The sequence below is a fragment of the Calidris pugnax genome, unplaced genomic scaffold (genome assembly GCF_001431845.1).
Source record: "Calidris pugnax isolate Ruff unplaced genomic scaffold, ASM143184v1 scaffold34, whole genome shotgun sequence".
In the NCBI taxonomy this organism is placed as follows: domain Eukaryota; kingdom Metazoa; phylum Chordata; class Aves; order Charadriiformes; family Scolopacidae; genus Calidris; species Calidris pugnax.
The window spans coordinates 166,670-185,816 of NW_015090771.1; positions in this window are offsets into that span (position 1 = coordinate 166,670).

The window sequence follows — 19,147 nt, forward strand, 5'->3', positions numbered from 1 at the left end:
ATTTCCCACACTAGCCTATGAAATACGGAGAGCTTCTCAAGCCTCTCCACTGTAGGCTGTTTCTCTTAGAACTTATGCTGAGATGCTTACTGGACTGGGACTCATACCTGGATCTCCCATATTGTAAGTTAATCTTTTAATGTCAAGGCTATTGAGTCAATCTGTCTTCAGAAATGCTAACTTTTATGTGCAAATTCTATAATTCAGGGCAGGCTACTAGGTATTCTGGAACAATATTCTCGCTTACTGTGATTTTTGAGGAAATCTTTTTGAAAGATCTTGTTTTCAAGGGATTGAAGAGTAAAATCTTTGTTTTTTTTTTTTAATTTTCCTTTCCATCAGAGATCTTGGCCACCTCTACTAAGCCATCCCCATTCAGACTTCATCTTTGGGCAAACTGTTGCCTAGTAATACACATTACAGTATTTATTTTCATCTTCATGTTGGTTTCCTCAGCATCGTTTTGTTCTTTAAAAAAAAAGTATGTTCCCATGCACAGATGGGAAAACAGGCATAAATTTACTTTTTATGCCAGTGTTGCCTAAATTGTGATACTTTTTAGTGTCAGAAAGGTGGCACCTGCATTGTTTCTTAGCCATAGCTTACTGATGATGACTTTGGAACCTCTTCAGGTTTTTTAATAAACTTAAGAGCAAAAAACAAAGCAAAAATGAGTTTATGCAACTAAAGAAAACCATTTATGTTTTGGGAGTCAGAGCTCTTTCAATATTCAAGCAAGTTCCTGTTTGGCTCCCGTCTGTCCCAGAAGTTATTTGTGCCTTTTCTGTTTCTTCCACCTTTGAATTTATGGCTGAACATACTATTTTCTTGACCTGAAAACCCTCCTAATCAGAACTTTTGAACCCTGCCTTGCAGGTGTGCCACGCAGCGATGTTATTGGCATGATGCCATGAATATTTAAAAATTGAACTGGCACTGGAATTTAATTCTTGAATGGGTGGCAAGTATTAAATTTGGCAGTTTGATTTGTATTTGCAAATCACTACCAAGTGCTGCTTATGATTGAATTTCCCCTATGGGTGAGAAAAACTTTAGTTAAAGCGGTTACATCAACAACATTATGTATCGATACCATGAGGGTATTTAATGTCTGAGGAAAATGCTCCTTAGCCTGAGAGCAGGTGCACATTCAACAACACTTGTGTCTACAGAGGACTGTATTTGTGGGCTCTGAGTCCCTTGATCACTGACCTTTATCTTTTTCCCCGCACACAGGAAGTCCAGTCTTATTTGAGCAAGACTTATTCACTTAACCAGTGCTCATTTAGGCAGACCAAGAATGCAGAGAATTACATGTGGTCGCTTGTTAATGTTGGTTTAGAAATAGCATTTGCAGTGTGAACAGTCCTTTCAAGTTTATCTTAGTCTATGGCATGGTATGTGAGTACTTGCAGCATGAAGAAGACTTAAGTTTTCATGCAGTTTTAAAAAATGTGGTGTTTTTGGTCTACTGCTGCTTCTAATTTCTTTGTAGCATTCACATTTTGTGTAAAAAAAATAATATTGTCACTGTTAACAGTTCTCTGGTTCAGAGGTAAACTACTGAGTACTAGTAGCCTCAGACACATCTTGAAATCTGATTTAGATTGACATTCTCATACTTTAGGAGTTACAAATGCGCAAAACCTCCTTGACTGTACAGAAAGAAGGGCTTGGGAAAAGAGCTGGAGCTTTTAATGTGCTTTTTATTTTAGATGGTGTCTTTCATATTGGCCAATATTGGTAGACTTTAACATAGATGACCTCAAAAAAATAACAGTGCTTCAAACAGTGGAAGAATCAGGCAACTAGTCTGTGTTCTAAAATGCACATTGAAAGTCTTCAGCCTGTTGTTTCCTATGTGAAACTGACACTCAAGAATGCATTTGTCACAGCAGAGGACAAAATATTCTGATTTTTCTTAATCCTTTGTCACCCAGATTGTTATTTGCCCCACAAGCCATATGTTTGAAATAGCTCTCTTAAGGTCAGCATACCCTTTACTTAGTTTTCTCACTATGTGCCAGGGCACTGAAGTGGGACCATGGTTTCTGTAAAAATTAAAATAAGCCATTGTAGTTATTTACTGTATTTCATCCCACCTCAGAAAGCATAAGTGTAAAGCGTGATTTTTAATTAACAAGCACATTGTCCTAGTGCTTTGACTTGGAAAATTACATATCAGTATCTAGACAGTTTAGCAGACCATTCATTCCTCCCTCTAAGCCATAAATAATATCCTTCAACTTCCCGGCAATGTTTTTCCGCTTACTTTTAGCAGTCATAGGTACATATGAAGTATTAATGATCAAGGTAAAATAAATGAAGGGTGGTAATTGAATAAGGCTATGCCATTTGCTAAACAAAATGAAAAAACCAACCCTTTCCATCCCTGTATCTCTTTTACTTCATCACTACAATGGCTTGTCATGACATCCAGCAAGAGTTTTGCCTATTGACCTTGAAACGTATCTTTGTGTTTATTGTCAGGACCTTGCTGGCAAATTGAGCTTGACAATGAGATGGTGAAGGCAGGGGGAAGCAGGGTGACCTGGGACGCGCAGTTCTTCTGCTAAAACCTTTCAAGGTCTGTAGAGTGCCTTTTCCTTTCCAACGAATCAAATTACCAACTGGGCAGCTAGTTTGGTTAGCTAATCATTAACGTGGGACCTGTGAATTATGGAGTTTGTAACCCTTTCTCTTGCTAATTAATTTTTTGTGTGTGTGTGCGCTAAAATACTATTCCTCCTGATGCTGTGAGAGCCTTTAATGGAGGCAAGTGCAGCGAAATGTGGCCCGGGTTGTCCCCGAGGTGAGTCGCCCAGCCTTCTTCCAGAGCCCCACTGTTGTCTTCACTTGGAAGAAAGCAGTTCTGCTGTACCCTCTCGTGGCCAGCGAGTTTGGGGACTGGCCCACAGTGGGTGCGGTTGGTGGGCAGCCCTTTGCAGCCCCAAGGTGTCAGGCAGCATCTTCACTGGGGCTCCTGGCACCTGCGGAGGTGAGATGCTTTGCTGTGCCCTTCATTTGGGATAACTTCTTTCTCCTTGTGCTGAAAAGTCCATATCTAGTAAGTTTGATGTCTTTGTAGCATCGTAGTTCTGGTTGCTTTAGTAGACATGTGGTCTTTAGTTCTCTTGTGCTAGCGAGAGCAGGGCCAGGTAGGTACCAACTGATGTTCATCTCTATTCCTCCTTCACACTGCGTGTCTCCCAGACACTTAGCACACAGGGCCACCATGGGTTTGAGAGTAGGTTTGTCCCATGTTTTCTCAGCACAGTAATGGAACGAATTTGAAGGGATTACCCTTGCATTTTCCCAGGGTTGCCTTGTCTCAAGCTGTATCTAAGTGAGGTTCAAACCTGGTGTCCCTGCCTTCTGTGTTCAGAGGGGCTTTCAGAGTTCTTCTTGTGTGTCCCTGGCCCCCCAGCCACGCTACTTTGGCTTCACAGCCTGCTCCTCCAAAAGCAATGCCATGGTGTCCAGCCCAAACCACGACACGTGGGACTAGTGACAGCAGTGCTGGCTAGCTGGCTCTCACTCTCTCTTACACCATCCTGCTTTATTTCCCAAAAATCTGAAGAAACACATGTATGGTACAAGATTTTTCCTTTATTTTATACCTAGTTAGAATAAAGATGTTTCTTATTTCACAACAATAGCGCAGGCATCGCATGGCAGCTACTAACTGTTTCCTAAGCCACCAAGCACAGCTGCGCAGCCACCGCTAGGCAAGGAGTTTTTCTGCAGCCCCTTTCAACAGTTTGAGGAAAGGAAATCCCATACCCAGTGGATGTGGCTGGACAGGGATGCTATCTGAAATGCAATCACTTTCCCAGTTTTGAACAAGTCCAGCTAAAGTGTTGTGGGATAGGAGAATTGTTTGTGAAGTGCATATATGGTCAGAAAATGACTCTGTACAAATGCTATCACCCTTCTCCAGAGATACAAAATCTGTCTCACTTCCAAGATATATCTGCTTTCTTTAGTTCAAAAATAAATGCTGACGGCTTTTTACTCTTATTGGCTCTATAGTCGTATGAGAAAATGAGCTGGATTCTATTCAGGTTTGTTGTTCATGAACAAAATTGTTAATTGCTTTCTAACCTGAGCCAGAGAGGATGCAGAGTGTTCTTCAGGTCAGGCTCCAGGTGTGGTTTGTAAAGTGGGCTATTAGAAGAATAATTTGTTTTCTTTTTTTTGTTTGTTTGTTTGTTTTAATCTTGTAAATTAAGAAAATGTACTTTGGAGTCGTTGTAAGAGAAATACTGGATTTCATTGTGTCACTTCTGCCAAACCACTTTTCATCCTATACTTGTACTATCAGGTCTTATTTCTCTCATGGAGGTTTTTGAATATTTCTGTCAGTTAGCAGCATCTTAACTTTTTCCACCCTCAGAGCTCTCTAGAATAAAGTAATATCTACCACTTAAATAGCAATGTGAATCCTGGGAAGATTTTGAAAGTCTCTGTTAATGTTTCTTTCCTGTAGGGAAACAGCAACGTGCATGTTTTTAAGATGAAAGCAGAGTGTATAAAGTAACTTACCCTGGGCACACAAGGTATTGGTGCCATTTAATCTCAGAATAAGTGACTTGAGCACGTAATTAACTTTCAGCTCTAAGCATATGAATGATTGGAAATTAATTATAAAAAAAAGGAAAATGAGCTGCAGTGTGGTTACTTCACCTGTACTGAGTCAGTCACTTTACAATTTGTAAAATGTACTGGGGAGCAGGGACTGACTCTGGGTCCTGAGGCCACGCATCCAGATGACATCTCTATAATATAAGGTTGAAATAAGAAGGCATGTGATGCCTTGGGGCATCACCCTAGTTCTCTAACTCAAACGAAGTAAAGTTTGCTATCTCTTTTCAGTTGAGGTTTTCCATGAAATGCAGGGCATACTGTAATTGAGAGAGGGTTTTGCTTTTGAGGTAGTCTCTGCTGAAGTCAGCAGTAAGACTCTGACAGCAAATCAAGGGATGCAGGGTTGTGATGCATTACAGTGTGAAGAAGCCGCTACACTTCTTGGTTGTTTTCCACGCACAGTAATTTAATGGTTCAAAATGTTGCAAGTCATATAATGTCCAGTTCAGGAGTTTTAATAGGCTTTTTCTTATGCAGAGTTCAAGGTAGCTGGAAAGATGATTGTTTTTAAAAAAATTCAAAACAAGCTCTGATTTCTTTTAAAATAATGCATGAAGTAAGAATTCAATTTAAATCAGAGAACATATCATGAGGTGGACATAATTTTGAGAACGTTCCCTAAAAACTCTTGATTTTGTTTGGTGTGCATGGTACAGTTCATTAATGGGAAGAATGGGGAGATTTTAGGATTAGGTAGATTTATGCTGTGGTTGATGTTGATCTACAAAATGACAGTAGCCTGTATGTCCAGATGGAGAGTGTTGTACATATAGTCATACTCAAAGTATATTGAGAAACCTGACAACTAAACATTAGAGCTGAGTTTTATGCCTTCTTGTAAGCTGGAGCATAGCCACAGTGAAAGAATATAAATACTGGAAATCTTCTGCAAAGGAAAAGAGAAAGGAAAAAGCGTAACAAAACTAATAAAGTCAGTAAATCTAATAATGAATTTCAACATTAGTGAAAGTTCATGTTTATTGACAGTAAATAAATACATTCAAATACATGTGATCTGAAAATATTATCTGGCATATTTTCTCTAGGTTATATCTCTCTTTGTCAAGGTGAGATTCTACTTCATAGTAAAGGAGGTATCTTAGAAATCAGGTGGTTTAAGGGACTTCAGTGGAATCAGTCATGGAGGAGGATATTATTTCACATGAGTACAACTGGTAAAATTTGAGACCCTGGTGGCTGGCTTTAAAATACTGTGTTTCAGTTGTTGACAGTATCATGCTTGCCTTATTTATTGGCCCTGTTGTCTCTGTGCTTTTGGAAATATCACTTCTAATTGTTCTGAATAATTGCAGCAACACCTGCTGGCAAGCCCAGAGCTGATATACTGGAAGCTTTCCCGTGGCTGACATCAGCCAACAAACCATTTGTGTCCTTAGCAGATGTTTTTAATTTCTTTTTCATGTGGGATTTACTTAGATCTATTCTCTTACTCCAGTAAAGGCCAGCCAGGTCTTTCAGACTGTTTACTATCAGAAAATGTATCGACTGGTTTACTGGCACCAAACTTCTATGGATATTATTTATGCACAATGTTGTTGTACTTTGTGTGTTATGAATTCCCTCAATCTTTATTCTTCTGTTTTTTCAGAAATTTAACATTTCATATTTTTAAGTTTCTAATTAGAAAAAAAAAAAGAAGAAGGAAATGAAGAAAAAGACCGATCCTTTACATTATCTGCTTTTACATTATAGGTCAACTTGACAGTGTTTGCTCTGGATCTTGGTCTTATTCTGTTACCATAGTGAAACAGTGACTTTCATTTCCATTTCTTTTAACATCCACACTTCTTGGTTCTTTGCTTATTTACATTCTGGATGTTTTTACCAGTTTCCGATTGCTTCCTTGTAGTTTTTTTTTCCCATATTTTTATTTATTTTTACTCTATATGCCACAAAGGCTTTGGTTCTTATTAAAAAACAAAACAAAACAAAAAACAAACCACAAAACCCAACAAACAATGAAATATACCCAGATGAATGGCCCTACAATGGAAAACAGTAACCTCCCAAATTATACAAAACTATACAGTCTTAATAATATGCATTTTGAATCTTTTTGTGCTTGAGATGGTGTGATCTAAGTAGAATAAAATAATATCCCTTTCTTTTAACCACATAGATTTGAATAAATCAAAAAATCCACATTACTTGGGACTTTATAAGTTACATTTTTGGTTCATTGTTCTTTGGTAGGGTAACTACTTTAGTCTGCTCATTCCAAAATGGTATTTCATCAGTGTACAACATGGACATATAGCTATAAAATGTTTCTAAAGATTCAGATTGGACCCTCAATGTCTTCCCTGTCCTCCCAAAAGAATTGCTCCCTCCTCCTTAAAAAAAAACACAACCAAAACCAAACCAAAACTACTAAAAAGCAGAATTCAGCTATCACAGAATCCCACAGGGGCTGAGCAAGCTCTACTTCTTTATTAAATGTAGCAAGAAAAATGGTGTGTTCTTTTGCAATCTTTCTGCAGCAGTGGAGGAATACTAAAGCCTGTGCATTGTCCTTGTGTCACATATTTTGCTGGGCACCTTTATAAAATGCAAATCTGCAAACTCCTGTGCATGGGCTCTTAATTACCCGTCAGTGGGACTAGTCAGGTCTCACAAAGCCTCCCTGTGTGCTTTCAGGGTATTAACTTTATATATCCAATGCCAGAAATAATTTTTGCCTTTTTCTATCCAGCTAGTTGTTAAAATATTGTAGATATTATCTCTCTGAAAGAAATAGTTCTTAAAGATATTTATATTTCATCCAGGAGAGCTTTGTTCATCAGTTAGTTGTGCTTTGTATGTGACCTTTTTTGTACAGGGATGTTAGTGGAGTAAGTGGAGAGGTAGATAAGTAAATGAAGGCATTTCAGTGACCCAAACTGTATTGTGTTACTAAAGCTTAAGTGTATTTGCCCTAGCAGCTTATGTACTGAATAATGGTCTTCCTCTGATTCTGCTTATTATTGTTAATTATACTAAATTGACAATATTGTCCTGTGACTTTTGAAGCAGTATGTCTGGCTGTTCCTTACTCAAATTTAGAGTCCATCTCGACTTGGGGAAAGAATCATTTCTGTTATTCTCGGGTCTCATACTAATCAAGAGTTAAAATTATATGCATATGGTGCCCTATTCCAATATATTCCTTAGTATGATATAGTTTCAGCATGAACACATCAGGTTGTATGAGCTAAATAATTTGTACACTCCCCCCTTCCCACCCTATCCTCAGTGGTGAGATACCGAGATGTTTGCATTGATACAGTTAACAGTGTACAGCCATTCTTTCTTTTGGAAGGTTCCAGTTATAATCATCTCCAGGCTCCAATTTGTGCTGTACATGGCCATCTATGTGGGTTTTTGTCCCCATTCCAACCACCTGGGTCCCATTACTTCCATTTGGTTCCCATTGCACTGACTTCCTGTCTGTATTGCAGAATTTATTTCAATTTTTGAGCATTTAACATAAAAGGTCTTGTATAGTCTGTACTTGCAAAGAAAAACCCACCCCATAATCCAAAAAAGTTAATTTAATGTCTAGATATTCTTACTTGCTCAGTGTAACATCAGTCCATAAGAAGACAGTATCAAAGTGTAAGTATGCCTCTTGTCAGAGTTCCTCCACAGAGCAAAGAATGTTTTTAAAATAAAATCCCCATAACCCTGATTCTTACAGTCATAGAAAAATGCTTTCAGAGGTCGTTAAGGGTCAGCTGACCTACGGCTGTGTCCCAAGGCAGGATCCTTATATGCTCAAGCTACTCTAGAGGGACACTTTTATGACCTTTTTTTAAATGGGTATTCTGCCAGTTTTACTGATGTCTCTAGCCCACATGGTATGCAACAAGAATTTTGTGTTGTGCAGCGATGCTTGATGCTGAGGCTAAATTTGCTGTTCTCTTTCTCACTGGGAATTCATTGGAATTTATGGGATGCTTTTTTCATTTCCTCAGGCATTTTTTTTTCTCTTTTAAAAACACACATATATGTGCATCTTTCATAGCTGAAGTGTTTGCATTGTACTGCACTTCAGAGATTAATGGTAGGTAGACAGGAATAGTTTATTACTTGAAAGCAAGGACAGTGCTGGTGCTATTCAAAAACATGCAAAGAGCCTTAGACCTTACTATGTGATTGTGTAAAGACAGGGAGATTTGAAAGTAGATTTCTTTTTCTTTCTAACCAATTATAATTTTTAATTACATACTAGTCCCGCAAGTGAACATATTGTTTCTGCAGCAAAACAGGAGGCAAATCGTGTCAGTGGCCAACCTCCTCATTCCTCTTTTGCTTTTCTCCCCAGACTAATGCCTTCTACCCCACCCTTACCATTATTTTCTTTCCCTAAATCTGATGCCAGAATCTACGCATCAGATGCATAAAATAACCTGTGCGTAGACCATCCAGTCTGAATTAGAGATTTTATATTGCACTCAGAGATGGTTTTTCCAGGTTCTTGGTCACTGATAACAGGAAGATATACTCACGTATGGGAAGTTACAGCACCCCAGCAGAAACAGGGCCAAAATGCTACCCCATGCTGAATACCCTGCCATTTCATACAGCAACATCAAGTGGCTGTATTGCTGTCTCAGGAGATCGTGGAGGGGTTCACGGTGACTGAGTAATTCCAACACTTTTCTATGGGTGAACTGAGAACTAGAGAGGGATTAATTTCCATGGCCATCTAGTCCAGAGGCAAATCCTTAAGCTATCTGGATGTATTTATCTCTGTTATATGCCTGTTGGGGTCAAGAAAGCAAAGAAGAAATACAGGTCTTTGCTTCCATAAACTGAAATGGCACATATATAGAAAGCTATGCCATAAATACTTGAATTCTGTGAATTTTTAACTTGGTTGGATGGTGGAAAGACAAAGGCACAGCTGAAAATGCTAGCTGATTAGTCTTGTGTATAAAATCTATTTAAGGGGCAATAGCAAAGTTCTGTATAAAAATTAATTAGAACATAGCCCAGTCAGTTGTGATCAAAGAGCATACATTTATTGTGAAATATATGGTTGCTGGAGACAATTCATTTTTAATTTATTAGATTCCATAAATTGTTTTCTGATAGGTTAGGTACAGAGATATATCAAGCTTATTCACATAATACTGGCTCTGGTAACTAGCTAAGTGAATTACAGTTTTGAAGTATATGCTTACCCTTTAATAGCAGTAGACATCAGCAATGAAACTACATGGAAGTAGCGCTAGTGTGTTTTCAGGATTACAAAAGCACTTCCAGCATAGAAGAACATGTTGATATTAGTGAAACAAAACCCTGTGCTATTCCTATAAGGAGTCAGGGAGAAAGTATACAAAGTATACATTGTTTTCCTCTTGTTGGTGTGATGTCTAGTGTTTTTTCTGAGATGCAGATTTGAAAACGGGGATTTTTGTGTCATAAGGATCTGAAGCAGCTGTATCCAAGGTGCTCTGGGGTTTTTGAAACATGTATATGTGATGGACTTTTTCTGCATTGGTATTTTCTTCATTGCCCTTGATCTTTTCCCAGGGACAGAACAAATCTGTCCCTTTCAGAGCACAACCACCCCCACCGCCCTGCAGCTGGTTTAACTTGTGCCATCAGAATTGTCTGTATGGGTAGAAGGTAGCCGACATCCTGCTGCTGTCCCTGGTATAACAGGCACATAAGGCCTTGGTTATCTCTTGCTTTGTAATGTTGGTTCATAGAGTACTGTTAAAATGTATAAAAGTCAATTTTGCTCACCTTTTTTCTTAATTATTTCTGCTTTTCCTCCGTAATATGATACATACTGTGCGGAAGTCATGGCAGCTGTAAAAATTACAGTGTGTATAGAATTAAAAATACAGTGTTGGGCTGATGAGTTCAGTTTATAGGCATAGTGGCTGCAGGAGTATGGGAATGAAGGGAGGAAGATGAGCAGTGTTCTTATGTTTGCAGACCCTCAGCTTAATTGCACGCTTCCCCTGCTGTTCTCTCAACATAACTAGACCTTTTAGCTTGAACCTGTGCTGATTTTATCCCAGTGCAGATTGGGATTCCTAAAAAATAATCATACTGTGTTGCTGCAGAAACCAAACCTTATTTATCTATATTGCATAAAAAGCAACCTAACCTTCATGGTTTTGTTTTTTTTTTTCCTTTTTCTGTGTCCTAGTGTAATTGATTTTCAAGTACAGCCCTTTGTGAATGTCAAAGATAATCTGGTAAAGTAGAACAAGATATTTTTCATTCAGAAGAGTCCTAGAACATCTGCTCGGTAAAGAGACCTGATGGCTGAAGGATAGAGAGAGTGTATATATTCTCAGAACTGCATTTGGGTATTCAGTACAGGACGTATGCCAAACTCTTCAGGAAAGCAGCAGGATATTTTTGTTTTAAGATTATTCTGATATCTTGGGCCTTTTTTATGTTGTTCAAAATATCTGGTAGCAATTTAAATATAATATGCTCACTCTCCTCTCTAATTTAGCAAAGGAATGAGTTTCTCAAAAAGAAACTGTCTTTTGGGGATGTCCAGGTGTGCACATCTAAATCCTGTGGAAGGCTGCACAGCATCAGACTTTTGTTTTCTGAATAAATAAGCTATTGTAAATCAGCAGGCACGAGGCCAAGTTATAATAGAAGAATTTATTATAATTTAATGTAGATGGTGGATAGAATGGATAGATTGTAATTGAAGCTAAGTGAATAATTCCAGTAAATAATTTATTCAATGAATTTATCCTGTTTTTCTACTCAGAGATTGTTTTTACTCCCCCCTTTCCCCTTCCTCCCTATGTTTTATAGCCCCTGGGTTTTTTTTCCTCTAACCAGAAGGGTGAGGGCTGTCTTTGTTTCCTGATGTGCTGGGCTGTGTGGCAACATTGCTGTTTTGTGCCTCTGCGTCCCCAGGCACGCACACCTGGGACCCCATGCTTGGGGGGAGTCTGGTGAAGTTGGTGGGGCTCCGTGTGGGACATTCCTACCATGGCAGCAATGCTTACAGGGATGTGGGTCTGGCTGTGAGCACCGGTACCTGCAAACCCTGATCTTGGCACTGCGAGCAGTCCTCTGCGTGCCAAGTGAGTCCCAGCACTGCAGTGGGCATACCTTCAAGGCAAGGTTTGCTTACACCACAAGATTTGAGCTTCAGTTTCCGGGTTCACAGTTGGGTAGGACCTGCTCAACAAAGACCTACTCAAGAGGGTTAACAAGGGACTTTCTAGAGGATGAGAATCATGTTTCGCTTGGGCCGTCAACATCCTCAGTGTGTGCTTTTTGTGTATGTGTGTGGTTTTATGGTTTTTGGATTTTTTGGGCTTCAAGGAGAGAGCAGAAATATTTGTGTCATACAAACTCTTTCCAAAAAAATGTCTCCAATCCAAGGAATTTGTTTACTGAGTAGGAGCTGTGCTGCTAGGCTGTAAGCTGTATGGGGTTCTGTTTCTATTACTGTATTTGCTAGTATGCGCCCATTGGGCAGGATTGCCCAGCAGGCCAAGTCCCTGTCCATATTCTGCCCTTTCTTCTAGGTTTTTTTCAAGCTTTTAAAACAGTGTTTCTGGACTTTGAGCTTTATCTCTCCTCAGAAGCCCATCCCTTCTCCACCAGGAACTTGAACAAAGATTATTAGATGCTTACACGTCCAATTGATTAATTTTTTTCAATTCCCTCAAAGACCCAAGATGGTCCTCCATACTTCATGTAGCAAGAGATGCAGATTTTTATAACATTTCTTCTCCTTATTTCTTTGAATAGTAAAAGAGTTTCATGTCAGAAGAATTAATGCTCCTAATTGATATTTGAAGTAGGACCCATTAAAACAAATTGAGCTGCTGCCATTTCATAGCTATCATTATTCCAAGCAGGTTGCAAACTTAAGTAGGCATCACTTCATCAGGATTACAGTGTTCACAGCTTGCTTAGTGCTCAAGTAAATTTAGCACAGGCTGAAACAAAATTTGGACAGTAGCTTGAAATTGTAATGTTTGATTTTGGAGCTCTGAGCCACCGGACTGGGATACAGAAATCAAACCTTTAATGTAGTAGGAGATCCAAAATGAAGTGCTCATGGTATTTGCTCTTCCCTTCCTCCTGTAGGAGCAGAAGATTAATGTACAGTGGTGAGCAGGTCCTGCCGTGGTTATATACCTGCTGACTTCATCCCTGCAATTACTAGATCAAAGTCTACAGTTATTAGTATTGTCATTCTGTTGTATATGTTATCTCTTTGTCCTTCATATTTATGTTTTACCTGTATTAATGTCAAAATCTATTGCACTATAGAATCTGCTCTTTCATGCCCTGTCTCAGTTCTTGCTCCTGTAGCTCTAAGACATGATCTACCTGTACCTGTGGAAAAGGGCTTTAATCCTAGCACTTCATACTCAGCACAGGTTTGGAGTGATATCACACAAGATTGTCCATCTTCTCCATGCTGCTGTGGGTCAGACTTTCTCACCGAGCATAAAATTAAATAGCAGGTTTGATTTCTTACTGAGGCTTGTAATTTTCTTTTGACAAAAGTGAAATTGTTTGGTTTTACATAGGTAATCCATGTACTCTTCAAAGTGACACTATTCCTCTTGAACAACTTCAAAACAATTGAGTTGAATATTAATTTATAAAACCAAATTTAGAATGTATGAACAATAGTCTAATCTGTTCAGCAGTCTGCTGTATTTTTTCATTGATTTCTCTATTAATATTGGAGCAAAGACAGTAATTTCTGGTGCTTTTACAGCTGTGAAAACATGCCTATTGCGAAAACAGACTAAACTGTACCAAAGGACTCACTGTGCCAGCAATATTTAATGCTTCATTGTAGGTCCACTGTTTTAAACATCTGTCCCTCATTTAGTATATTTTTAATACAGAATTTTTAGTGTGGGCAGAAATGTAACTGTTTATAGTAAGATGCTCTCTCTGCTACTGAGAAAAAAGCAACACAGGATTCCATGAGAAAAAATATTTTTAATGATTTATAGGATTTGGGTCATTGGCCCCAAACCTCCATAAAATTGAAATGAACACATTTCTAAGAACACGAATGTGGTCAATAAACAAAGTTTCTGTGAAGTAAATATGGAAGACAGGAGGAAGCTGGAAAGGGAAAATGACCACGTGGCCCCTGTACTCTGCTCCACGTTGTGCATAAAAAGGAAATTGTTGAGTGATTCAGGCGGAGGTGGCTGGATGCAGAAGTCTCGTGTAGTAAAAAAGAAGAATTAGGAAATGAGTTGCATATGAAAGATACCAAGGTTATGGCTACCTGATGTAATTATTAATGTTCTGCAGGCATCATAGAATTGCTCAGGTTGGAAGGGACCTTAGGAAGTCATCTAATCCCGTCTAAAACACATCTTCACATGGTGTGTGATGAGAGCATTGGAAAGCTGTATGAGGACCTTGCTGTTACAGTCCAGCAGCTTCTGTAGGGGCTGGCCGCAGAAGAGAGCACTGTGTGTACAGTACAATTATTCCACACTAGTGTAATTTCCACCATTGTTCTCTGGATGCATACAAAAATTAGAAAATCCATGTGCTAGCTTGGCTGGTGTGTTTTACTGGGGATATGTAACTTTTCTGTAGTGAATGTAGAAGTCATATCTTATACTGGTTTGTTTGTTTTTAAATTCTTGATGTGAAAATTACAGACTTCCACAGAATCCCTGTGTAACATTCCTACAGTATATTAAACAAGTCCACACAAAGCCAGAAGAAAACACAGTGGTTATCATGTACTAATTTAAGTTTCCAAATCCATGGCAAGTGCCTATGCTCATTTAATTTAAGTATTTATTAGAAATGCAATGTAGATTAATTCCTCCCTTCCACAGGTATGAGACTGCCACATTTATGAGAAAAGGACTTATATTTTCATCTGTAACAGCACAAAAAAGTTCTACCATTAACCGTTTGTCCTGCAGTAATGGTGCTGGGCCACTTATCAGCTTGTTCAGATGACATTTTCCTAGATCAGCCTGATAGAGTTAGCCTGTGGAAAGAGATGTTTTATCCGGCAAGGTTGGAAACTGAATACTAGATTTGCTATTTTGTTTTGTAAAATGAAGAGGTCAGAATGGGAACTCCATGTTGGGACACAAGAGTTTACGGTGAGATTCAATGATATCTTAGTTATAGGACTGTTTGTGTAGGAAGAGTGCTTGAAATTATATCCACAATTGCATTTAATATGGCTTCCATTTGTTCTTGTATTACATCTCATTATAATTTATCGATGAGATCAAGTGTACCCAGACCAAGCTTGCTCATGATACCAAACTGAGTGGATGGGAGAGCCACCCTGCAGGAAGGTTTGCCCAGAGAGGCTGTACATGCCCCATCCCCAGAAACATTTAAAGTCAGGTTGAATGGGGCTCTGAACAAAATGATTTAGTTGAAGATGTCCCTGCTCATTGCAGGGGAGGTTGGACTAGATGACCATGGAAGGTCCCTTCCAACCCAAACTATTCTATGATTGCATAATTCTAACATGTTTTGAGGATTTTTTAGGTTTGTTTTTTTTTTAAAGCAGATCTATTCCTGCAGTCCTCTGTGATGGAGGGGGTATGCAAACTAAAATTACGCCCTTTTTACTGATGTACCTAACTTCAGAATGTGCAAGTTATAAAAATAAAAACATTCATCAGTACACCTGATGTACACGATAATGATAGTAGAAAAGGAAGCCAGGACACATCCCTCTTCGTTTTCCACAACTGTTTTGGAAAGAGTCCCACAAGTGTTGGCAAGCTTCATATCTTAGTGGAAAGCCATGTGATTCATTTTCCTTTCAGAATTAATGCTTCAAACAAGCAAGGGATTGTAAACTGAGACTTTGTTTCAATGAATGATATGGTGTTGGTTTATAATCAGCCTTCAAGGTTATTATTTAAAATTATACAATTATTTTGTGATCAGTAATTAATGATTTGTTTTACATGGAAAAAAGTGATATATAAAAGAAAAAAGTGCAACATATTTCAGAAGACCCACTGTCAGTTGGATCGCTGGAAATGATTTTTTTTAAAAACGTATAGTTAAGGTAATTCAGCATGATTTCTTATTAATTAAAAATAGAAGAAATGTATTGTTTGTAATATGCCAGACATATTTTTTTCTTTACTGTAGAGGCAGCAATCATATACAGGTGATTACAGGTATAGAAATTTGTCAAAGAAAAAATCTGTTTTCTTTTGAATTTTAGACCATTTACATACATTCAACTAGAGTTATTTTGAAGTAGATATGTAGAATCATAGAATCAAAGAATTGTTTATGTTGGAAGGGACTTTTAAAATCATCTAGTCCAACCATCAACCTAAATCTGATAAAAAAAATCACTAAACCATGTCTCTAAGCACTATGTCAAGCTGTCTTTGAAATACCTCCAGGGATGGTGCCTCAACCACTTCCCTGGGCAGCCCATTCTAATGCTTAATAGCCCCTTCAGTGTAAAAAATTATCCTAATATCCAATCTGACCCTCCCCTGGTGCAATTTGAGGCCATTTCCTCTTGTCCTATCACCTGTGATTTGGGAGAAGAGACCGACCCCTGCGTCTCCACAACCAGCCAGTTTTTAACACAGCAGAGAGTACCCCCATCCAAGCCATGGGCAGCCAGTTCAGGAGGATACTGTGGAAGACTATATCAAAGGCCTTACTGAAGTCTAGGTAAACAATATCCACAGATGAAAAAGAGAAAAGTGTAAACATGTGTCTCTGACCATGTCTGGCCGTTGTAGGCAGTTTCTTCTAGTAACACCACCCACAAATCCTGAAGTGGAGTCTGGAATTGTCAGGATGTGGTCAGGACCAAAATCCCAGTTCAGAGAGGTGTAGGCAAGCTTGGGGGACTGCTGAGGTAGAAATTCTGTCTGACAATTCCTGTTATTAGCAGTTTGGTCCCCTCTTCTAGGCCTCTGTCCTCATAGGAGCACCTGGATTAGTCCTGCAGCTGTATAGACTTAGTCACTAATTAAGAGAACCTGATTTTAATGGAGTTACATCCAGGGTTAAAACTCCATATGAAGCCAATTGAGAGATTCAGAGGTACTAACTCAATTCAGGCTGCCATTGGGATCACCAAAAACTTGTCGCCGGTAAGACTTAAGTGCCCTTTTGTAAGGATATCTAAAGCAAATAAAATCTTTCTGAATTATCTTTTAATGTAAAACTGAAAAGAAAAAAAAAAAAAGAAAAAGGTTTCCCATCCCTTGCCACCATATGCATGGATAACTGTGGTTCACATACTTGTTTTAAATGTTATAGAAATTAAATGTGCCGGTACTAAGGGCCTTGTGTGTACCAGGCTCAGCAACAGGTTTCAGTGCACTTTTCCATTTGACCATACTGTGAGATAACAGTGAAGCAGCTCTGATGAAACAAAAAGTGCTGATTTCATAGGAGATTGTAAATGACAAGCTCTGTGTCAAATTTAGCTGTTCTTTGGAGGTAAAAATGGAAGCGGAGAAAATTAAGAGCCCAGTATAATTAAACATCTTTCTGAACTTTTGCATTTTATATATTATGTTAGTTTTCAAAGGTGAGGGCCAAAGTAAATGTTTGGAGTTGGCTCTTGGCACGGTGGTGGGGCAGAGATTGACATGCGTTTATGGTTCCATCATGGACATTGGAAAAACCCCGCTCACCATCGGGGAGGAACGCGGTTGGCATCGAGTCAAATGCGCGGCGTGGAAGCATTCGCCCAATTAGTGTTTTAACAGCTGCTTAAGGTTTGTTTCAATGGGAAGAAAATTATTGAGCACAATTTTATATAATTAGTAGAGCATAAAACACGTGGTGTGTCTAATTAAATGTTTAAAACTATTGACATTACATAGCTACTGTTGAAGTAAATGAAGTGGAAAATCGTTATGATTTTTTCGGTTGGTAAATTACTTCACAATACGCTCAAAGGCCCATTTGATAAGATGAACTCAATCCTGATGCAGAATGATGAGCACCAGTGGCCTTTTCACACCCCACAGGTATGCAGAGGTCTCACCGAGTTAACTGGTGCAACTGGTTGGTATTTCAGGGCTTTCAAGTCCTGCCAGCGTGTGCTCTGCTCTTCAGAGCATGCCGTGTTAAATGCAAGTATGTCCTGCTCCTTTGGTCCACTACCCCTTTATCCAAAGGGTGACAAATTGTGCATTGTGGAGCTGAAACCCTCACTTTCTGATTCCAAAACAATAAAGCCATTGAATAAAGACCCATCAGGCACTTACAAAAGAAGAGGAGTTTGGAATTGCACGCAAATTTGCTTTTAAAACCTGACATATTTCACAGATTGCTGTTGTTGAGGTATTTGGAATTTGTTTTGCAGTTCTCTAGATAGACGTGGAAATGTAATTATGTATCATGCAACATCAGTTGTGCGATTAATTTAACTCCAGTTGTGCTGCCTGGCAGAAGGCTGTTCTGTCCAATCTTTTAAGATCCCTGTTTTCATTTTTATTTACAGGCGTATTGAACAATGTTGACAGTGAAAGCAAACTTTTGAAATTATTTTTTCCCCCATTTTAATCAATACTGCTTTCTCCTAGCTGTTCCTTAATGACACACTTTGTCATATACAATACTTTTTTTTTTCTACTTTAAATGCAATTAAGAAGAAATAGCACAGAACTAGACAGAGATGTTTAATTCCAGCTGTGGCATTCAAATCCAACAAAGACAACAGAATAACATTGAATTTACACTGGGCTGAGGGTTTGCCCAGTCTTTTTACATTGAGTATTTATAGCTCTTCAAGACAAATTTATCATTCTGTAATCATACTTTTAGTAGCTGTCAGTGTAACCATAAAATGAGCATAAGCATGGGGGAGAGGTAAACATTCTCTAAAAGAAATTGTATTTCAGGGAAATAAATTAAAAAAAAAGAGAGCAGTTGCCTTCTATGGAAACTGATTGTTCTTTTGTTTACTCTGAACTTCAGGAAGCGGTGAAGTAGGGTTAAGTTGTGATTACAAGTTGCATGAAACATGCTAGCACTGTCTCCCCCAAAACACAGTGGATCGTTCTTCTGGTGAGGTAGAAGTGAAAATTTCATTACTCAGTGTCTTTCAACCATTGGAAAATATATAGAAACCCTGTGTGTGAAGTACTTACTAATTCCTCCTTAAGGTACAGCTGCAAGCCCATAGATTGAGGGGAGGTACAACTTTGAATCTTCCAGAAAGAGAAGGAAGTTCTAGTAGAAGCGATACAGGATTTATACCAGGGAAGGGCAAATGGCAGTAGCTTTTCCCTTTCCAGGGCCACCAGCAGCCTGTTGTGCAAATGTTAAGGCACTTGTCCTCTTACTGACATTGCAGTGCCTTTGGTGATGGCTCACACTGCATATCCAAATCCAGAAGTATCTGGAATGCTCTGGTAGACTATGGATTCCCTGAGAAGACAGATTTGCAGTTAGTGGCTGCTGTTGAGCCTTCTTATTTCTGTTCTCAGTAGGCCTTCTATTCCTGGAGGCATCGTACTCAACAGCTTAAAAGAGAATAGGT